This window comes from Sphaeramia orbicularis, unplaced genomic scaffold, assembly GCF_902148855.1.
Source record: "Sphaeramia orbicularis unplaced genomic scaffold, fSphaOr1.1, whole genome shotgun sequence".
Classification (NCBI taxonomy): Eukaryota; Metazoa; Chordata; class Actinopteri; order Kurtiformes; family Apogonidae; genus Sphaeramia; species Sphaeramia orbicularis.
The window spans coordinates 35,034-58,539 of record NW_021941495.1 but is presented as its reverse complement, the minus strand read 5'-3'; positions in this window follow the sequence as shown (position 1 = coordinate 58,539).

Sequence of the window (23,506 nt, the reverse complement as noted above, 5' to 3'; positions counted from 1 at the left end):
AATATAGTGCCAGTTTGTAGTATCGCGAGACTGCTGCGTCCCAATGACTGTTGGGATACGAGAGGTCAAAGGAGAAGCGGTAATGGCGGTAATGGCGGCTATGTTGGCGAAAATTGTCGTTGATAGCGGATGGCAAAACGTTCGGGACCACAATAAAGATATTTGGAGGGCGACAAGGGTGGAATTCTGAGGAGAACACAATATAGATGGAATCTAGCAAAGGTAAGTAAGCCAAGTGTCTTAATCTGTTTAGTTTGCGGTCGTATCACATATAGCAGGGGTGTCAAACTCATTTTAGTTCAGTTCCACATTCACCCCAGTATGATCTGCAGTGGGCTGGAACAGCAAAATAATAACAATGAAAAAAGTGCAATTATATTTTGATAATGTTTACAAATCTGAATAACATGAACAACTTGAAATGTCTTAAGAAGAACAAGTCCAATTTGAACAATATTCTGCCTCAGTTTATCATTTACACATGTGCATTACAACGTACATGACAATTACAAATACACAAAACATTTAGTAACAGGCAGAATATTGGTAACATTGCATTTACTTCATTTAAGACATTTCAGGATGTTCATATTCAGGTTATTCACATTTTTGGTAAAAGGATAGCTTGTTAATACAAACATTTTCACATAATTTTCCTTTTTTTTTTTTTTTCAACATTAAAACAAAGCTAAAATCTGCAGTTGTAATTATTTATAGGGTACTGTGATAATATTTTACTGGTCTGACCCAATTGACAGTTTATTAGTTTGTATGTGGGACCTGAACTAAAATGATTTTTACACCATTGGCTGATAATTTCTTCAGTGTGATTTTTGCATTTCACAAATTCATCCTACGGGCCAGATTGGACCCTTTGGCGGGCCGGATTTGACACCTGTGACATATAGCCTTCTTCTTCCACACGCAGCAGTTGTTCCAACCTTTTTTGCCTGACCCCATTTTAACATCACAAATTTCTGGTGACCCCAGACGTTCAAAACAGAGACATTTTTTGGGGCTAAAATTAATTTGTTTTGATCATGTAATAGTCTGCTATACTATGTTGCAAATAAGCGTTAATTTTAGAGGACATTTAGTCTATATACTGTCTATTATTGTGGATGGAGGCAGTAAATCCGATGTAGATTACTGCACAAAGGGAGAATTGGATTTTCCTTGGTCAGGATATGTACAGTCAGTCCAGCTGTGATTTACAAAGCTGACAATTAATACTGAACAAACAAGAACTCAAACTAGGAATTATGAAAGAGCTGCAGCGTCTGAAACCGACCACAATGAACATTTGACACATAAACAGAACCACAGAGAAACAGAAACAGTGCTGCAGTTTCACAATCACAGTTTGTCATGTCTTTTATGTATTGGGATTGTCTCTGTCAACTCACCATATATTTTTTATTAGTAAGTGTTTTTTTATCAATTACTAGAAAGTGCAAATCACCCCATTTGAATTCCAGGTGACCCCACGTCCCGACCCAAAAGTTGAAAAACACTGACATATACCCTTCTTCTTCCACATATAGATTGGTAGGACTTCAGAAAAGTACAAATATAGTAGTAAAGGGGAAAAACAAAACATCTGTGTATACAGTTGTAACTTACATACTTGGTATGTTTGATATCAGTTTTGCAATAACTATTAACATATAAAATTTTGACATTGAACGACTTTCTACTATTTCTGCCACCTAATATGCCAAATATGAGTGTGTGTGCACGTGAACACGAGCTAACATAATGACGTGCATTTTAAAAGTCAGGCTTTAGTCGGGCTACTGCAGTAATTCTATGTCTGTGTGCCATGTAAACATTCACAGACGTTATGGAAATGGAGATCTCAGTGAAATGAATATGCTTCAGGAGAATATCTAATGAAATGCAAGTGTTTGTCTTTTGTTTCTGTAGCGGCTATTTGTCATGAAAATTAAATCAACTCAAAAGTGACTGAATTTAAGACTTTAACATAACTCAAATAACCACTAGATGCACCATGGGTTTGTGGTTTATGCAGTCAAAAGTACAATGTCCAGACCACAGATGTATTTCAAGTGGTTTATTTGTAGGATTTTGCAGGCAAACAACAACTAAGGCCTTTTGTGCTGTCTCTCCTGCTCATCCTGTCTGTCTGTCTGTCTGTCTGTCTGTCTGTCTGTCTGTGAATGACTGGTTATCTGGTTGTCTGTCCGGTTGTCTGGTAAAAAACCATCGGCCCAACCAGGTGCATGCTGGTCTAACTTGGTGCTACCTATTTATACCCAGGTGCCCATAGTCTAAAAACCAAAAAGAAAACACAAAACCAAAAGGTGCCAAATACTAAAGAATGAAAGCAATAACCATGAAAATCAAAAAATGTATTCTGAAGATTAAACAAAAAACAAACAAATCAAAATAAACAATTAGCAAAAACTATTAAATAAACAAAAAAGGTAAATTAACTTGAAACAAAAAACTAAACCGACAAATAGCTCCTACAGTTTCTTTAAATGCAGAGACGCAAGGAAGCTGTCAAATCCAATGAAGAAAATGTAGACGGCGATGACACCTTGCAAAATGCAATCAGTTATGCAGGATGCTTTTTGGTGATTGACAATGGCTGCAAATAAAGAATATCATTGTCAATTAATTGATTTTTTTTTTGACAAGTAACTGAAACTGACGATTAACTACAGACAAGGAAATCATTGAATTTCCTTTTGATCAACTGATTGAGTAATTGTCTGTTTTTTTCAATCCTCAGTATTACCAATTTTATAAACACAAAAATGAGCATTGGACACATGCAAGTAGATATGTGATCAATTAAACATAATTTGTGATGATGGTAGCATCTCCTGTGATGTACAGAATCACTAAACTGTCGGGGGAAATAACTGACACTTTTTTTTTTTTTCTGAAGTTCTTATGTATTCTTGCTTTGATTGTTAACCAGTACAGAAACAACAAAGCTGATTAAGTAAATACTGGAGATGTCCATCTTAGTAATGACTGTTTATTAAAAATGTAATTGTGTAAATATGTTATTGAAAGCATCGAGTATCCTATTACAGTACTGTACGTACAGTTATTTTGTTATAGTGTAGTTCATTTTCAGCCCTAACCCTGCAAAGGTAAGGGTTGCGTTCATGTAGATCACTATTTCTTATTACAACAGCAAAGTAGTCCAAATATTTGATTCCTTACATTTTGTTTTCATGACCTCCACATAATTTGTCCTCTAATTGTCTGATAGTTTTTTTGTGTTCATCTTACATTTCTCAGATCACAATTCACCGCACATAAAGATGTCTATCCTTAGCATGTTTTTTTTCCTCCTTTCTCAACCTGGAGAATAACAATGAAGCTGACCAAACATACAGAGGATGACACAAGCACCTCCAACAGTGAAGGACAGGATGAAGAAAACTGGCTCACAATGTAGTGAAGCACAGTGAAGATAGAGGAGATACTGGTGATCAGCCCTTGTATCCTGGAGCTCCACTTTCAAAAGGACAGAGGTTAGTGATGCTCATGTCCTATCTGCTGCTATCGGTGCACTTTCACTGCTCAAACACTACGGTGCTGGAAATGTTTAACATAATGGTTCCTCCCTCCTCATTCCTCTCCTCTAACCTCCTTCCTTCCTTCTCTGCTTGTCTCCTTCTTGTCTCCTACCTCCTTTCTTCCTCCCTCCTCCTTTCCTCTCCTCCCTCCTCCTTTCCTCCTTCCTTCCTCTCCTCTAACCTCATTCCTTCCTCCTCTGCTCGTCTCCTCCTCCTTTCCTCCCTCCTCGTTCCTCTCCTATAACCTCCTTCCTTCCTCCTTGCTTCCTTCCTCCTTGCTTCCTCCCTCCTTGTCTCCTCTCTCCTCCCTCCTCCTTCCTCTCCTCTAACCTCCTTCCTTCCTCTTGTGCTCGTCTCCTCATCCTTTCCTCCCTCCTCCTCTCCTCCCTCCTCCTTTCCTCCCTCCTCCTTCCTCTCCTCTTTCCTCCTTCCTTCCTCTCTCCTTTCCTCCCTCCTCCCCTCTTTTCCTCTCTCCTCCTCCCCTCTTTCCTCTCTCCTCCTCTCCTCCCTCCTCCTTTCCTCCCTCCTCTGTCTTCTCCTCTCTCCTCCTCTCTCCCTCCTCCTTCCTCTTCTCTCTCCTCCTTGTTTCCTCCCTCCCCCTTCCTCTCACCTCCTTTCCTTCCTCCTCTGCTTGTCTCCTTCTTCTTTCCTCCTCTCCTCCCTCCTCCCTCCTTCTTTCCTCCCTCCTTCCTCTCCTCCCTCCTCCTCTCCTCCCTTCTCCTTTCCTCCCTCCTCCTTCCTCTCCTCCCACCTCTCCTCTCACCTCCTTTCCTTCCTCCTTCCGCTTGTTTCCTTCATCTTTCCTCCTCTCCTCCTCTCCTCCCTCCTCCTTTCCTCCCTCCTCCTTCCTTTCCTCCCTCCTCTGCTTGTCTCCCACTCATGACTGTGTTCAGCCAAGTCTTCGTTCCAGGGGTTTGACACTGTTACAGCTGTGGCGGAAATTTTTATAGCACGAGCAGCAGAAAAGATAATGGAATAGTAGGAGGGAGGGAAGGGGGGGGGGTGTGGGGGGGCAGTAGAGTGACAGCGGCTGTTACCAGGCTACTGGGCGGCTCAGGCTGTAGTGGAATGAGCTGATTCCCGTCTGCGTTAATGGGCCTGGCTGTGTTTTGTTTTGTTTTTTTCTCTGGCTGTGTTCGTGCACTTCTCGCTTCCCCTTCGTCCTCCTTCTGTCGCCGTCGTGTACGACTCTCCGCTGCCGTGGCGCTCATTAGCCCGCTATTAAAGGACAAAGGCGGTCCGGGCCCTGGCGCATGATATGCATCTGTTTCCACGGTGACTACAAGCCCTTCCTCGTTACCATCAATCAAACGCGCAACCTGTAGATGTCGCCAGCCTCCCAGTGGGCGTGCGGCGTGCAGCAGCGGCGCTGGGTGCATTATGCTGATTATAAACTGCCATAATTGTGATTGCTTTGCCTGGTCCTCAGCTCCTGTTGGGCTGCCACTGTATTTACCTCCACTCTCATACTGAGATTGCATTTGTTTTCCCCTTTAATTTACAACGCACCAATAAAAAATGTGTCTCCTTTATTCACTTCTTGCTCTTTTCCCTTGTTTCCTCTGTGCTCTGAGGCAGTCGATACAGACTGAAAGTGGTTTCATAATTTTCTCTGGGAGCTCACCTACATGGAAGTAAATCTATCATCACATTTCAAATCATAAAAGACATTGAATTTCTAACACTGACTTTTTTTTTTGCACTGAAATTAAGTATCTGGATTTTTTGCACCTGAATTTATTGCATCTGTTTTTTTTTTTATTTTAAATTTATGAACATAATTGAATTCAGAGACAAACAATTCAGATATTTAATTTCAGTGCAAAAAAAAAAATCAGATACTTAATTTCAGTGCAAAAATTTCAGATACTTAATTTCAATGCAAAAAAACAAATTCAGATACTTAATTTCAGTGCAAAAAAAATCCAGATATTTAATTTAAGTGCAAAACTAAAGTTCAGATACTTAATTTTAGTGCAAAAAAAGTTCAGATACTTAATTTCAGTGCAAAAAATCCAGATACTTAATTTCAGTAAAAAAAAAACAACAATCAGATACTTGATTTCAGTGCGAAAAAAAAGTTCAGATACTTAATTTCAGTGCAAAAAAAATTCAGATACTTAATTTCGGCGCAAAAAAATCCAGATACTTAATTTCAGTGCAAAAGAATCCAGATACTTAATTTCAGTGCAAAAAAAAAAATTCAGATACTTAATTTCAGTGAAAAAAAAAAAAATCAGATACTTGATTTCAGTGCAAAAAAAAAAAGTTCAGATACTTAATTTCAGTGCAAAAAAAAAATCCAGATACTTAATTTCAGTACAAAAAAAATTTCAGATACTTAATTTCAGTGCAAAAAAAAAAAAAATCAGTGCTACAAATTCAAGGTCTTTTATAATTCAAAATCTGATGACACAGCTTTACTTCCATAAACTTCCTCCCTTTTTGCAGCTGCAGAACTGCAGTCAGTCAGTCTTGAAATATATTAGTGAACACTGGCTTCAGTTTTGACAGTTTGACAGCTCAGATTTTCATGAGTCTCCAATAAAGCGCCAGTCATTGCAGCGGGAATAACAGCCGTGAGAATATTGTTGTTCCTGTCCAGATAATAATGACATTTATACCATGGAACCTTTACTGGAGAACAGACATATTGATCGCTGTCACTTAGCTAGCGGCTGTGGACGCTAGCTGTGGACGCTAACTCCGACAGTGTCCTGTCAGTGGAGTCTGTGTTCAGATTGACTCCAGCCCACATGATGGACTGGAGGTTCTTCTAAAAATAGACCCAGAGCTGCGTCAGGTGCTTGGTTTGTGTTGGTGGTTTATAGACCAGATAAACCAGGAGGAGATAACTGCACCGTACAAGAGTCATGTGGTCAGTGTTCCCGCTGTAACAGTTCCAGCCATATGTGGTCCTAAATCTGACCCAGACCAGTTTCATATGTGGTCCTAAATCCAACCCAGACCACTTTCATACGTGGTCCTAAATCCGACCCAGACCACTTTCATATGTGGTCCTAAATCTGACCCAGGCTACTTTCGTATGTGGTCCTAAATCTGACCCGGACCACTTTGATATGCGGTCCTTTCCTCTTCATAGTTGTTGTTGAAGGTGTTTTGTTCGTAGTTAAATTTGTCTATGACCCAAAACTGTACTGGAAAGACCATTGAGTCCAACTAGAGTCACATGACCAAAACAAACAGATGTGGATGGATGTTAGAACAAGAGAAGAAGAGTTGAAGCCAAACGTGTGTGTATGTGTGGACACACCAGGAAACCACATCAGTTTAGAATTTAGGAGGAGATAGAGGAGGAACCAACATTCTAGATTCAAACCAACCCAGATTTCTGTTCCTGTTTATGGAAGGACTGACACTGACATCTACCACAAGAACGAAACTCAGCAGCACAGCAGGGACTGAATGGACAAACCAACAGTACAGACTTGTGTTTGGAACATTTATAGAAATATGGGACAGTTTAGGACAGATGGACCATGGAAAAGAGACTAGAGATGATGAAGATGACAAAGACGGTGTTGGACACATCGTCTGTTGTTGACGGAACTAAAAAGTCCAGTTATTGTCTTTTTTTTTTCTCTTCACTTTTACATTTAAATTCCCAAAACACAGACTCTGAATCTGCAAAGACCTTTTTTTTTTTTTTCCTTTCTTCACCCACACACTCTTCCTCTGAGGCGTAAATCGACACCGGCCTGTTTTCATGTGTCCAGTTGTTTTCCTGTGTCCAGTAAACAGCTGAAACAACAGTAAAAGGCTGAAACAACACCAGGGCTTTGATTGGTTTAATTGTAGTTTTCAGTGATAATTAACATGTGGATACAAAACAAAAACACAAAAGACACACAAAAGCCAGGGTGTAGAGGCGCACGTTTGGGTTTGATGACATATTCAAAGGCTGGGTGTCGGTTCTGTGGTTCTGAACACCACTCTGCTGTTTGGACCACCTTCCACTTAGAACACAACAAATAAATAAATACATCTGGGTTTGAAGGACCTTCTGTGTGTTCTACTACTACTGGTAGAACAGGATGTGAACCAAATAGAATTATATTATTGTATTACTGTTACGTGTGTGTGTGTGTGTGTGTGTGTACATATATATATATATATATATATTTCTTTCTTTATTTTTTCTTGAAACTATACAACTATAGAAACTATAAACTATATACAGTTATTATACAACTATATACAACAATTACAACTATATGAACTATATTCAAGTATTACAACTATATACACCTGTATATAAATTATATACGACTATTATACAACTATATACAACTATGTAAACTATATATGTCTATTACAACTATATAAACTATATACAACTATATAAGCTATATATGACTATTACAACAATATACAACAATTGCAACTATTACAACTATATACAACTATTATACAACTATATAAACTATATATGACTATAACTAGGGCTGCTCGATTATAGGAAAAAAAATAATCATGATTATTTTAGCAATAATTGAAATCACGATTATTAAAAACGATTATTTGTTAACCTTAAAGTTGCTTATTTTTTTCTTGCAAAACAATGTAAAATATACTCTTTAAACATAAATAAAGCCTTTAAGCACTAAAACAAAGTATGTTCACTTTTGTACGAAACAAAAAAATCTTTGAAATCAAATAAGTGTACTGTAAATTCAAGTATGTTTCCTTTTGTAAATAAATAGTGCACTGGAATTAAACTGCTACAGACTTGCCATAGAACTGTAGTAATAAAAAAAAAAAAAAAACTCACGTAAAGTGCAAATTATAAATTCAAGTATGTTCAGTGTAGTATGAAACAGTAAATTCAGTGGCATGCTGTGAGGTTTCAATTCAGGCCTTCTGTATACATCAGCCATCTAGTATAGGGACGTTAGGGTTATACGGGTTAGGGTTAGGTTAATACGGGAGTTACAGCATAAAGAGATTCGGAGACTGAAGATTGCATTGCGGGCGAAGTTGTAAACGGAGTTGTTTTTATGTGTTTTAGTTTTTCATAAGATTATGATAACGGTGGTGGTGGTTAAACTTTAGATGGTTAAAAAGGTTTGTTGTGTTCGCGGTTGGTGCGGACACAACTACGAAACACTTTTTGCACGTGATGTGTTTTTGCTCTTCGTCTTCTTCATCAAACCCAAAGTGATTCCATACAATTGAATTTGACTTGCCTTTTTTGTTTACCAAGCACTTCTGCTGTGATTCTCCTGCCGTTTTTCCAGACCGCTAGGTACAACTTTCCTCTTGGGGTGGACCTGCCGGCTAGCAGGCAGCTGTAGCTTAGAGGGGGGGCGGGGCAGAGCAGCTCATGGTAGCTTGCGTGCGCGTGAATTAAAACGACTCAAAATTAATAATCGTTTTTTCTCGATTACATAATTTTTGTAATCGTTGCGTGTAATAATCGAAATCGTAATCGAATTTCGATTAATTGCACAGCCCTAACTATAACTATATACAACAATTGCAACTATTACAATTATATAAACTATATACAACTATTATACAACTACATACAACTATATAAACTATATGACTATTACAACTATATACAACAATTGCAATTGTTACAACTATATGAACTATAATACAACTATATAAACTATATATGACTATTGCAACTATATACAACAATATGAAACTATGTACAACTATATAAACGATGTATGACGATTGTACAACTATATAAATTATATACAATTATATGAATTATTTATTGAAACAGTCCGATGTCACAACCTGACACACATCTGATTGGTTGATTAAATGGACTTTTCCACCAATAAGAAGCAGTGACATGTTTGTTTGTTTGTTTGTTTGTTTGTTTGTTTGTTTGTCATGCAAACCCGTCCCTTTGAAGCTTGTTTTTACTGTGTCTTGTGCTGATAATACTGGTGTAAATGCAGTTTTTATTGTGTATCATGAGTATGTTTTTTTTTCTTGTCCTTTCAACACCATTGACTGAACACTTTTACTGTGACATCTGCACTTTACGCACAAGTGGAAATGGGTGTGTGTGTGTGTGTGTGTGTGTCATTGTGTAGCTGATTAAACAGCGTCTCCCATTCATCTGTGGACTCTTTTACCATCTGACTGGCACTTATTGCTTTTATGCATGAGTCTGATTGTATTGTCTGTGATATTACATGACTCTTGTTTATGATGCACTTTAGTGTCCTCTCCTTTGAAAGGCGTTATCAGATAAATAAAGCCTGACTTGGATTTCTTCTGGTGGATGCGCTGCTGCTGCTTTCATATCTAGACACTTTGATGCTGCACATTTCCAACCCTTTGCTTACAGTAGGTGTTCACAAATGCATCCGTCACTCAAGACATTCAAAGAGTCCTCGCATTAAAGGATTAAGCCTGTGCACGGTCCAGCTTTTTCCTCTTTTATTTATTTATTTTTTTTATTCCTCTATGAAACAACTCACCCCTCTGTGAACCTTCGGGGCTCGGGCCCATTTCAACATAACTTTGTTGCTTACATCTGAATTGTGAACACACAAACTTACACACACTGCAAAAAATGTCCTGCTAGAAATGAGGCTAATATTCTTAAAATCTGGTCAAATTGTCGTATATAAAATCCGTCAGTGGGGTCAGAAACAAATTGTTGGATAGAATTCTTTAAAGAAATAAACATGTCTATCAACTAAAAAAAACACAATGTGCCTTAAAATTAGACAAAAATGATAGAATTTGATCAAACTGTGTAGTGGAATAATCTTAAAGTGTTAAAGATTCTTAAAAGAAACATTAGACTGTGTTGATTAATCTGAAGATGACGCTTCAACAGTGAATTGATCCCAGGTCATGTGGCCAGTTAGCTCCTCCTCCTTGTGGAGCAGACATGAGTGTCCATGGAAAGTCCAACTGGATATTAGACAGAAAAGAAGAGCAAGAAGAAGAAGGGAGAGATTTATTTAAAAGAAGAATATTTTCCTTAAATGAAAATTTCTTGGAAAGCTTTTTTTTTTTCTATTTAGATGAAAAATTGGACAAATGTTCTAGAACAGCGGTAGTCAAATGTGGTTCTTTAGCATCTGTCTATGGTTCCTCTGGTCAAAAAACATAAGGAACATTTTGAAATGAACTGAATGAGTCATTACTTTTTAACATTGTTAAAGGCCTAAATCTATTCTAACTTTGTCCATCTGTAAAAGTGCACAGGCTTTGCATGGAATGAAATAATTTTTTGACAGCATACAATCTAAAATGGATTATTTTCTTGCCAAATTCAATACAAGATGCTCAATTTGCATTTGTTCATAGTTTGTAAGTTGGCCACTATACATGAAAGTTGTGCTTTTTCTCCATTACACAACGTAAATATGTTTTGGGAAAAGTGTCCATCATTTAGAAAAATTGTACAAATCTGGAATGTTTTCTTTCTTGTAGTTGTATAATTCCATAAATGCACCAGGCATTGCATTATTGTAATAGAAATAAAAAGTTAAATAGCAGACTAATCAAATACAGGCTACAGCAGAGCAGCCACCTCATGGCTAAATAGTTTAAATTTTTTTTATTTTTTTTATTTTTCCATAGCTCCAGTTATTGCCGCGTTTCCACTACGTGGTATTGGCTCGACTCGACTCGGCCTTTTTGCGTTTCCATTACATAAAAGGACCTGGAATCTGGTACCTGGTACTAGTTTTTTGGTATCACCTCCGCTGAGGTTCCAGGACTGGGGACCAGATACTAAAAGGTGACATGTAAACACTGCAGACCACTGATTGGTCAGAGTCGTCTCTGTGACCCGCCCTTTTACAAAAAACAGATGCAGAAGTTGACAGTAAATATGTCGGTAGGTGAATCCACATGATGACAGTCTGTAAAACTACACCGTGGTTTATCCAGGAGGTTCAGATGTAAAAATTCAGCATGAGTTTGACGAGACAACATGCAACGAGCGAGTTTATCAGCAACTTTGAGCAGATGATAAAGAAGTAACGTGCTGCATCGCTATGACGACCAGGTACTGTAAAGTCGGTAGTATCCTGTAATGGAAACGGTCTGGAATAGGACCTGGTACCAGAGTTGAGCCGAGCCAGTTCCATGTAGTGGAAACGCAGCATTAGACTTCTTTCATTTTTTTTTTTTTTTTTCCCCAAGACAAAAATGGCTCTTTAGGTTGTAAAAGCTGCCGACCCCTGTTCTAGAAATAAGCCTTTTTACACTGTCTTAGAAACAATTTTTTGCAGTGCACTTGCACACACACACACACACACACACACACACACACACACACACACAGTGTATTTTCCCTGCTGCTAGGGCAGACATTAGTGTGACTGGTCTGCATGTGAATGTGCTGCTGCTGTTTGCCCTGCAGTCATCACTATATGAGTTTACATGAAGTGATGATCCTTCTGCTGGTGGACTCCATCCATCTAACACCACCCTGTCACCGCTGCACTCAACACATACTTTACATGCAGAGGCGATTTCTCACAGACTGCAAGGGAAGCTCGGCTTTCCTTAAAATTACTTAAATTAAATGGTCAAATATGTACGGTTGTGTTGACATTTCATTGACTACAAATGTGTTAGAACACATTCATCTCACAGACGAGTTCGTTCAGAATCAGCTTTATCATAAATCAGTGGACTTGATGTTGTTCACTTCTCATACATTCCTGTTGCGCTGTTTTCTCATTCGATCTCTGCTCAGTGCATTTGCCGTAGACGCTCAGCGTCCATGCACTTAAATGGGACTGAGTGGAACAGTTTTTTTAATTGACTCAAAACTGGACGGTAATTGGATAAATGCCATGATGTTGTCCCGCCCCTGGATGCTCAGCGTCTCTGGGGGTGAATGGAGCTGTGGGCGGAGCTCGGCCAGGCTGGACGCTGAGCTTCCATGGTCAAAAGGCTGAATCCCGCTTGATTGACAGCTGTTTTCAGATCTACTCCTTCACTTGACAGAGTTCAGTTTAATGCCGTTGTGCATTCTGCTGTGAAAGAGAGAGAGAAACCACTACAAAATTACTTGTTCATTTGTTGCACTTTAAATAAAACACACTCATTGTACTTCCTTGTTTCAATATAACATAATTTCAGTGTTGTCTTGTTTCAGTTACATAATTTAATCATTTCTTGTTTGAGTTTAATATCGTTTTGTAGATAGTTAAATCAATCATACTGTTGGCTAGGTCGGAGCCGACAATGAGCTTCCCCTCTGTGAAAGACGAGCAGCCGCCACTGTTTACGTTCCACCGGTTGGACCGTTCACCGCCACTGCACAGAGCGCTCTATTCTGAACCAGGATTGGAGTGGACACCCCCCCACATGTACGACCACACCCACACATGTACGACCACACCCACACATGGACGACCACACCCACACATGTACGACCACACCCACACATTGACGCCCACATCCCCACATGGACGACCACACCCACACATGCACGACCACACCCACACATGTATGACCACACCCACATTTTGACACCCACATCCCCACATGGACGACCACACCCACACATGTATGACCACACCCACACATTGACGCCCACACACACACATGTACGACCACACCCACACATTGACGCCCACATCCCCACATGGACGACCACGCCCACACATGTACGACCACACCCACACATGCACAACCACACCCCCACATGGACGACCACACCCACACATGTATGACCACACCCACACATTGACGCCCACATCCCCACGTGGACGACCACACCCACACATGTACGACCACACCCACACATGCACAACCACACCCCACATGGACGACCACGCCCACACATGCACGACCACACCCATACATGTATGACCACACCCACACACTTCCATGTGACCGTCTGCTCCTGTTTGTATTGAATACCACTGTTCATTAACCCTTTATACCAACGTCAGCCTCAGTCTGCTATTGGACCACACAACAAGACTGTAGGACTGTGGTGACATTTATCAAGCTTTTATTGTTATATAAAAAATCAAGGTCAATGAAGTTACCATATTTGGTTCCTTACCCAGGGGTTCCCCAGGTAGGGGGGGGTCACAGGATGATTTTCAGAAAAGACTGATTAGGGACAGTACTGTTGCACCTTTACTCTGAAGGAAGGACACTGATATAGTGATTTTTAAGGTGTATAGGACATGCTTTTACTTTGAAAGAATAAAGGTTTCATTAATATGACATGAACAACAGATGGACAGGGACAAGCAGGTGGGACAGTGTTGGTCCAACGGGTTTGACTAAGACTGTCATATTAATAAAAATAAACATAAAAAGGACAATAAACGATGTAAAACAGTGACGTACGGGGACACTGGGACTGTTTTTATAGAAGTGTCTCTGTCCCCAGTCCTGTTGGACTACCTTTGTCCTGTGTCTCTGTCCTCTGTTCTCCGTCCACTGTTGTTGGTTCTCTTTTCTCTGTCCACTGTCTCAGTCTGTGTTCTCTGTCCACTGTTGTCCGTCCACTGTTCTCTGTCCTCTTTTCTCTGACCACTGCTGTCCGTCCACTGTTCTCTGTCCTCTTTTTTCTGTCCACTGTTCTTTGTCCTCTTCTCCGTCCACTGTTGTCGGTTCTCTTTTCTCTGTCCACTGTTCTTTGTCCACTGTTGTCTGTCCACTGTTCTCTGTCCACCGTTGTCCGTCCACCGCTGTCTGTCCACTGTTCTCTGTCCACTATTCTCTGTCCACTGTTGTCCGTCCACTGTTCTCTGTCCACTGTTCTCTGTCCACTGCTGTCCGTCCACTGTTCTCTGTCCTCTTTTTTCTGTCCACTGTTCTTTGTCCTCTTCTCCGTCCACTGTTGTCGGTTCTCTTTTCTCTGTCCACTGTTGTCTGTCCACTGTTCTCTGTCCACCGTTGTCCGTCCCACCGTTGTCTGTCCACTGTTCTCTGTCCACTATTCTCTGTCCACTGTTGTCCGTCCACTGTTCTCTGTCCACTGTTCTCTGTCCACTGCTGTCCGTCCACTGTTCTCTGTCCTCTTTTTTCTGTCCACTGTTCTTTGTCCTCTTCTCCGTCCACTGTTGTCGGTTCTCTTTTCTCTGTCCACTGTTCTTTGTCCACTGTTGTCTGTCCAGTGTTGTCCATCCACTGTTGTCCGTCCACTGTTCTCTGTCCACTGTTCTCTGTCCTCTTTTCTCTGTCCACTATTCTTTGTCCTCTTTTCTCCGTCCACTGTTGTCGGTTCTCTTTTCTCTGTCCACTGTCTCAGTCTGTGTTGTCTGTCCACTGTTCTTTGTCCTCTTTTCTCCATCCACTGTTGTCTGTCCACTGTTCTTTGTCCTCTTCTCTCCATCCACTGCTGTCTGTCCTCTTTTCTCTGTCCACTGTCTCAGTCTGTGTTCTCTGTCCACTGTTGTCCGTCCTCAGTTGTTCATCCCCTTTCTCAGTCTCTGTCCACTTTTTTCCGTCCACTGTCCACATAATTGCTCAGACTCATTAATACCTCATTAATATTGATGCCTGTTCTTTCAGTCTGTGTTCTCTGTCCACTGTCTCAGTCTCTGTCCACTGTTGTTCGTCCTCTGTTGTCCGTCCACTGTTGTCCGTCCCCTGTCCACATAATTGCTCGGTCTCATTAATACCTCATTAATATTGATAGCTGTTCTTTCAGTGTGTGGGTTAACTACTGGCTGGACCTCATTAAGTCTTGATGGGGTCAAACAGATCCTGTAGTCCAGTCCAGTCCAGCCTCCGTCAGCCTGATTACATTTTTAATAGAGTGTGCCTTTGATTCACTGGGTCGTCCTCTCCATGTGTGAGCAGCTCCCATGGCTTCTAATTGTTTGTGATTCCTCAGAGGAGATGATGTGGCATTTGAAGAACACTGGTCAATAGAAGCTTTATGTCAATGAGAACAGCACTGATGGGTTTGGAGGAGCAAAGGCAACCGGTGTTCAGGGGTTTAGAACCAGACCAAGAACCAAGGACAACAGAGGAGGACCAGTACATGCTCAGGATGTCCACATGCACTCACACATACGGTGGACCAAAACCCAACCGCCACTGAGTCTGATCCCTTCCATAAAAGGCAAAAATTACACTGAAGATCTGAACAATGAAGGGTGTTGAACTGGTTTAATTCAGGTTCCACATACAGATTATACTGGTCATATTGGTCTCATATTAAAATAATAACATAATAACCTATAAGTAATGACAAATACACAGTTTTTACTGGTTTAATGTGAAAAAATTGATAATTCTCATTACTGAGTATTGTCCTTTACTCATTGATATGGAATAGGTATTAGAGGCAGAGAAGCCCATGGGAATGTATGTGTATGTATGTAACAGTGTATATATGTATTTGTACATGTATATGTAAGTGTATGTGCAGGGGTATGTATATGATGGTATATGTGGAGGTAGGTGGATGGATGGATGGATGGATGGATGGATGGATAGATGGATAGATGGATAGATGGATAGATGGATAGATGGATAGATGGATAGATAGATAGATAGATAGATAGATAGATAGATAGATAGATAGATAGATAGATAGATAGATAGATATGTGTACCGTTATGTATATATGTACATATTGTTGGTTTAGACAAAGGGGTCAGCGTTATTACGTTCTGCTTCTTCTCACTCCTTTTCGAATATGACTTTTTTTCTTTTTGTGTGTATCATTATTTTATGCTTATTTGAATTTTCATTTCTATATTATGTTGTGCAAAGAAGTCAAATAGTAGCAATCAGGAAGCTTGTATCGTTCCATATTCCAAATAAATAAATAATATTAACATTCCTGTAGTCTCTTTTCCATGGTCCATCTGAGCTAAACTTTACCTATTCACTAAATGTGGTAAAAACTGAAGTGTGTAATGTCAGTTATTAACATCTGTTGTGTTTAGTATGTAAATGTAAATATTTTCATAAGTTAATGTCTTTTTTTTTTTTTTTTTTTGCACTAAAACAAAGAGAACAAAACTGTATAAAGTTATTATTTATAGTTTATTTTGTCATTATTTGAATGAGGTATAATGGTAAAATTGCACTCAATTTTTCTTAAGAAATTTCAGGGGTTTTTTTGGGTTTTTTTAGGTTATTCTAATAATTGATGAAAGGACAGTTCGTAAATGCAAATATTTTCATAAGTTAATGTAATTTTTTTTTTTTTTCAAGACAAATTTGTAGTTGACATTAGTTCCTTTGGTCCATCTGTCCTAAAACTGTTCATATTTCTATAAATGTTCCAAACACTAGTGTGTACTGTTGGTCTGTCCATTCAGTCCCTGCTGTGCTGCTGAGTTTCTTTCTTGTGGTAGATGTCAGTGTCAGTCCTACCATAAACAGGAACAGAAATCTGGGTTGGTTTGAATCTAGAATGCTGGTTCCTCCTCTATCTCCTGCTAAATTCTAAACTGATGTGGTTTCCTGTGTGTCCACACATACACACCACATGTTTGGGTTCAACTCTTCTTCTTCTCTTGTTCTAACATCCATCCACATCTGTTTGTTTTGGTCATGTGACTCTAGTTGGACTCAAAGGTCTTTCCAGTACAGTTTTGGGTCATAGACCAATTTAACTACGAACAAAACACCTTCAACAACAACTGCTCAGAGAAAAACCAGAGTGTAGGTCAATCTGCCATTTTTCCATTAAACAAATTTATATGAACAAGTTAAATTCATGTAATTTGAGGGTCAAAGGAAAAGAGACTAGTGTGAAAATATTTACAAAATATCCTTTAACAATAAAATTGACCAACCTGAAATGTCTAAGAGTAAATTCATGTCATTGTACCAATGTTCTTCCTGTTATTAAATGTTTTGTGCCTTTTGTAGGTCTGATCTGAATAAATATGGATAAATGATAAGATGAGGCAGAATATTGTAAAAATTACAGCTATTTTTTCTTAAGAAATGTCATGTTTTATCAGGTTTTTAACTGACTGACTGCAATATTGATTGTGCCATCGTGTTAAATGTTGTTGTGCCACATGTTGGATGTTTATACATATATATATATATATATATATATATATATATATATATATATATGTATATAGATATATATGTATATATATGTATAGTATAATATGGATAATATATAATATGTATATATATACATAATATATATATAATATGTATATAATATGTATATATATAATATGTATATATGTATGTATATATATGTGTGTGTATGTATGTATGTATATATATATATGTATATGTATACACACACATATATAATATATTATATATATATATAGATATATATATATATATATATATTATATATATATAATAATTTTTTTTCATTTTTTTTTGTTTTTCTTTAAGGAGGTGCACCCACATTTTATTGTATGGAAACACAATGACAGTCTTATCTGATCTTATTTATCTTGTCTCGTCTTATCTTAATTTTATTTTAGTGTCATCTTAATCTTATTTTAGTTGTATCATAATCTTATGTTATTTATATTAGCCTTATCTCAGTCTTGTTTCATCTTATCTTATCTCAGTCTTATTTTATCTTATCTTATCTCAGTCTTATTTTATCTTATTCTCATCTTAATGTTACCTTAGTCTTTTTTTATCTTATTCTCTTATTATTATTATTATTATTATTATTATTATTATTATTATTATTACTGCTATTATTATTGATATTATTATTATTCAGTTTTTTTTGTGCTGGTTCTGCTCAACTTCAGATCCTCCTTGGGCTGAATGTGGAACCTGAACTAAAACGACACCCCCACCCCGGCGTCTGTGTTGACATCACACCCCCTCAGATCTACAGGGATGGTGGGTTGGGGGGGGGGTGCAGTGTACAAGTCTGTAGCCGATCATAAAAACAGCAGAGCTGAAGCTGTGGCATGTTTTGAACAGTCTGCTCAAAGCTGTCGACTCATCCTGTACAACTCGCTCTCGCTCCTCAACCCTATCTTCCCCCCACCCCCACTGAAACCACCACCATCACAACAACAAGCAGGAGACTGTGTTGTGTGTGTGGGACCATCAGAGGGACGAACAGAAAACACAGGGTCTTTGGCTGACTTTCATCTCTGTGGGTCTCAGGCCCCCCCCCCATACTCTGTCACTTCTTTTCCCTCTAGTTTCTCTTTGTTTTCTGTCTTCTTGACCTTTCGTTCTGTTTTTGACTTCTCTCTTTTCCATTTTCAATCCATCTCACTTTTATGTTGGACTTTTTTTTTATTATTAGTTTATTCATATTATGGGATGTCAGACCACTAGTACAGGATGGGGAGCTCAGTGGGCATGGATCAGGGAGGATTATGGAAGTAAATCTGTGTCATCAGATTTTGAATTATAAAAGACATTGAGTTTCTAGCACTGATTTTGTTTTGCACTGAAATTAAGTGTCTGAATTTATTGCATCTGAATTTTTTAAATTCTGAATTGATAAACATAGTTGAAATCAGAGACAAACAAGTCAGATACTTAATTTCAGTGCAAAACAAAATCCAGATACTTAATTTCAGTGCAAAAAAAAAAATCAGATACTTAATTTCAGTGCAAAAAAAAAATCAGATACTTAATTTCAGTGCAAAAAAAAAATCAGATACTTAATTTCAGTGCAAAAAAAATTCACATACTTAATTTCAGTGCAAAAAAAATTCAGATTCTTAATTTCAGTGAAAAAAAACAAATCAGAATTAATTTCAGTGCAAAAAAAAAAATCTGATACTTCATTTCAGTGCAAAAAAAAAATCAGATACTAAATTTCAGTGCAAAAAAAAATCAGTGCTACAAATTCTTTTATAATTCAAAATCTAATGACACAGATTTACTTCCACGATACGTCCACGTTGAACCCTTGATGGACAAACAGGCCTAGAGCTAATGTTAGTACAGAATAAATTCCAATATATAATATTTACAGGTGAAATACAACTATCATGAACTAAACAAACCACATAAATACAATTTAAAACAGTGCAAACTTTTCAAAACACATCCATCCCACGAGTAGTACTCATAAAAACAGAACTATCACTATTATATACAATTATGTACTGAATTGTCTAATAAAACACTGAATAAAACAAATACAATCTTCCATTTCTCTCTCACTGACTGCACTCAGCTGCTCTAAGCCCCGTCCACGTTCACCCCTCCCCTAATGTGTTTCTAGGCCAATAGAAAGAGTTTCAACCTCAGATACAGATGTCGGTTTGGATTCTGTTAATACTGTAAACAGTTCAGTAGTACCAGTCGTTTAAATTGACGGTGGGTGGATAAAGGTGGGAGCTGCAGACCCAGTGGTCCATAAAGGGTTAAACAGCAGCAGGATTTCCCATCAGCCCTGCTCTGACCTCTGACCCCTGCTCTGACCTCTGGTAGCCTCAGTATTTCCCATCACCCCTGCTCTGACCCTCTGGTGCCCTGCTCAGTGGGACTTCCTTCCGTTGTGCAGAAGGTTCGTCAGGAATCCATAAAACATTTCTTCGTCTGACTGGATGGGAGTCCAGGCCAGTTCACTAAGATGAAGAATTAGATATGACAAGATAGATGTATTTAACATAACGTCAACGTTGTCTTGTTTTTTCAAATTTGCAAAGTTTGTGGTTCTTATGCCGCGTTTCCACTACATGGAACCGACTCGACTCCACTCTGGTACCAGGTCCCATTCCAGACCGTTTCCATTACAGGATACTACCCCTTTACAGTACCTGGTTGTCATAGCGATGTGGCACATTACTTCCGTGTCGTCTGCTCAGAGTTGCTGATAAACTCCTCTTTGTTGTCTCGTCAAACTCATGCTGAATTTTTATGTCGTCCACCAAAGACTGAATCTCCTGACTGAGTGGTGTAGTTTTACAGACTGTCATCATGTGGATTCACCTACCGACATATTTAATGTCAACTTCTGCATCTGATTTTGTAAAAGGGCGAGTCACAGAGACGACTCTGACCAGTCAGTGGTCTGCAGTGTGTACACGTCACCTTTTAGTATCTGGTCCCCAGTCCTGGAACCTCGGCGGAGGTGATACAAAAAAACTAGTACTGGGTACCAGATTCCAGGTCCTTTTTTCGTAATGGAAACGCGAAAAGGCCGAGTCGAGCCGCACCGGTACCATGTAGTGGAAACGTGGCATTAGAGTTAGTCGATCCAGGGAAGTTTGCTGACATGACAGATGTGTTTCCAGAAGAGGCATTCCAGAGTCTTCTGGAAGGTTATGGTGTATACCAGGGGTCAGCAACCCTGGTCCTAGAGAGCCACTATCCTGCATGTTTTAGATGTTTCCCTCCTCCAACACACCTGATTCAAATGAGAAGCCTATCATCAAGCTCTGCAGAAGCGTGATAATGACCATCAGGTGTGCTGGAAGAGGGAAACATCTAAAACATGCAGGATAGTGGCTCTGTAGGACCAGGGTTGCTGACCCCTGTGTATACTTAATTCAAGGAGACTGAGCTTCAAGTCCTGTATTCAAACGAGGACTTCCAGGGAACGGGAAAAACTGTGGGATTTCTTGATTTTTCTAAAAGATCTGGAATTGGACAGTGCAGTGCCTCAGCTACACAAACTGTTGTCACTGTGGCAGCAGTTGGAGTTCCATGTGCAGGTGTAGAAAGGAGCTTCTGTAGTTTAAAAGGCTCCATCCTGCACCTGCAACACGATGGGCCAAGGCCGTCTAAGCAGCCCAGCTCTGCTGGACATCCAGAGGACACTGGTCCAGTCCCTGGAAAAGACGCCGGCTTGCTACGATAAGGTCACTGAGCATTTTCTTAAAAAGGAACGGAGGGTTCGAATTATGTTTAAATAACTTAACAATTTTTTTGATGTAAGCTGACAATGAGCTTCACCTGTCTGAAAGACGAGCAGCCGCCGCTGTACCCACCCCATCTTTTCCATCACCCCCACCACCCCTTCAACCTTCACTGCCTCCACCACCTCCACCAACCCCATCAACTCCACACCTCCTCCACCTCCTCCTCTATCACCTCCACCTCCTCCATCACCCTCATCACCTCCTCCATCACCCTCATCACCTCCACCTCCTCCATCACCTTCATCACCCCCACCTCCTACATCACCCTCCATTTCCACCCTCCTCATCTGTCACCTCCATCACCTCAACCTCCTCCATCACCCCATCACCTCCATCTACTCCATCACCTCCTCCACCTCCTTCTCTATCACCCCCCACTTCCTCCTCCACCTTCTTAACAGTTCAACCCCATCACCTCCGCTTTGATGAATGCTATAAACGTACATTGTGATTTTTCCTAATGCTCCCTGAAGTCATTCGGAACTCCTTCTGTTTTTGTTTGTTTTTTTTTTCCTATCTTCTTTCAGACATTCAAACCCCAGGTGGTCGGTATAACTGATATTTTTAAGGTGTGTAGAATCTGTCTGTATGTGCGTGTGTTATCAGCACATGCCTCTGTAAAAGCGTGTCGAACATATAAAACCTGCCCGTGCCCACAGGTGAAGACATTCTGAGCCCAAGTCTTTGATAATTTATTACTCAGCTTAATTAAATGTGGACCCGCAGCACTATTGCAAGGCTTTACTAAACCCGCTTGGATCCAGGCGGCTCACACAGCACCGTTTAGGCCTCCAGCAAACTCCAACTCCAACACAAACTAAAAAAAAAACAGAACAGTGATTTTGTACATTCTAATGTTTTTTACTCTGTTGGTCTGTTTGTGGGGTCCAATTTATCAAGTGACAGCAGAGAAGGTTCACAGTGAACGGAGACTGCAATCTGGATTTAGATGCTAACAGACACATGTAAAACAGTAACAGACACATTTAGACGCTAACAGACACATTTAGATGCTAACAGACAAATTTAGGCGCTAACAGACACATCGCTGTAAATCTGTGAATAAACAAAGGATGCAGATGAACCCCCGTATCCCACCAGTAGAGGTCCCTCTAAACACGTAAAGAACAGCATCTGCAGGAAGGAAGGAAGGACGGAGGAAGGAAGGAAAGAAGGAAGGGAGGAGGAAAGAAGGAAGGAAGGGAGGAGGAAAGAAGGAAGGAAGGATGGAGGAAGGAAGGAAGGAAGGGAGGATGGAGGAAGGAAGGAAGGAAGGGAGGAGGAAGGAAGGATGGAGGAAAGGAGGGAGGAGGAATGAAGGAAGAAAGGATGGAGGAAGGAAGAAGGAAGGGAGGAGGAAAGAAGGAAGGATGGAGGAAGGAAGGAAAGAAGGAAGGAAGGATGGAGGAAGGAAGGAAAGAAGGAAGGGAGGACTTTATTTCTCCCAAACTTGTAAATTCCAGTGCAGCAGCAGAATACATACATTCAGTAACAGTCTACAACCACAGTAAACATGAGTAAATACAAATATACAGAAGAGTAAACACTAAAAACACTGTACAGTATAAATTAGAAGGATAAAAGGATCTGTGTAGAATGGAGAATAACTAATGTGCTGAAATACAACTGTAAATAATACAAATAATAAAATAAAGTTGAATTGAACTGAAAAATGAACATCTTTTGAATTCTGACCTGAAACAAATAGTGTAAAATAATCTGACCTTGTATGACCTGAAGTTCAAAGTGTGTGTGACATGTTTCACACAAACCAACTGTTCCACATTCAGACCATTTCACAGTTTCAGGGACTGGAACTAAAACCTGCCTCAACAAAATTAACTGTTTTTAGACGATGAGCTCTGCACTTTATGGTCCTGTTAGGCTGAAATCACTGGAATCAGGTAGTTCCACTGGGGGGGGGGGATGTCTAGAGTCAGCATATGTTTTTCTGTGCTGAGGGGAAGTTGGAATTTTTTTTTTTTTTTTAAATTCCAGTTTTTATTAGAGTTTTCACTTGGTACACGACAATCATATAATGTTGCTTAGTGTTAACAATGAGGGCTTGTAGATATGGGCCTTTTATGGTTGTGTAACCTGTCCTTGCCTGAGTGTCCACTAGGGGTCAGTGTGTGTGACGATGCACCAGCGTCCACTGTGTTGGCTGAT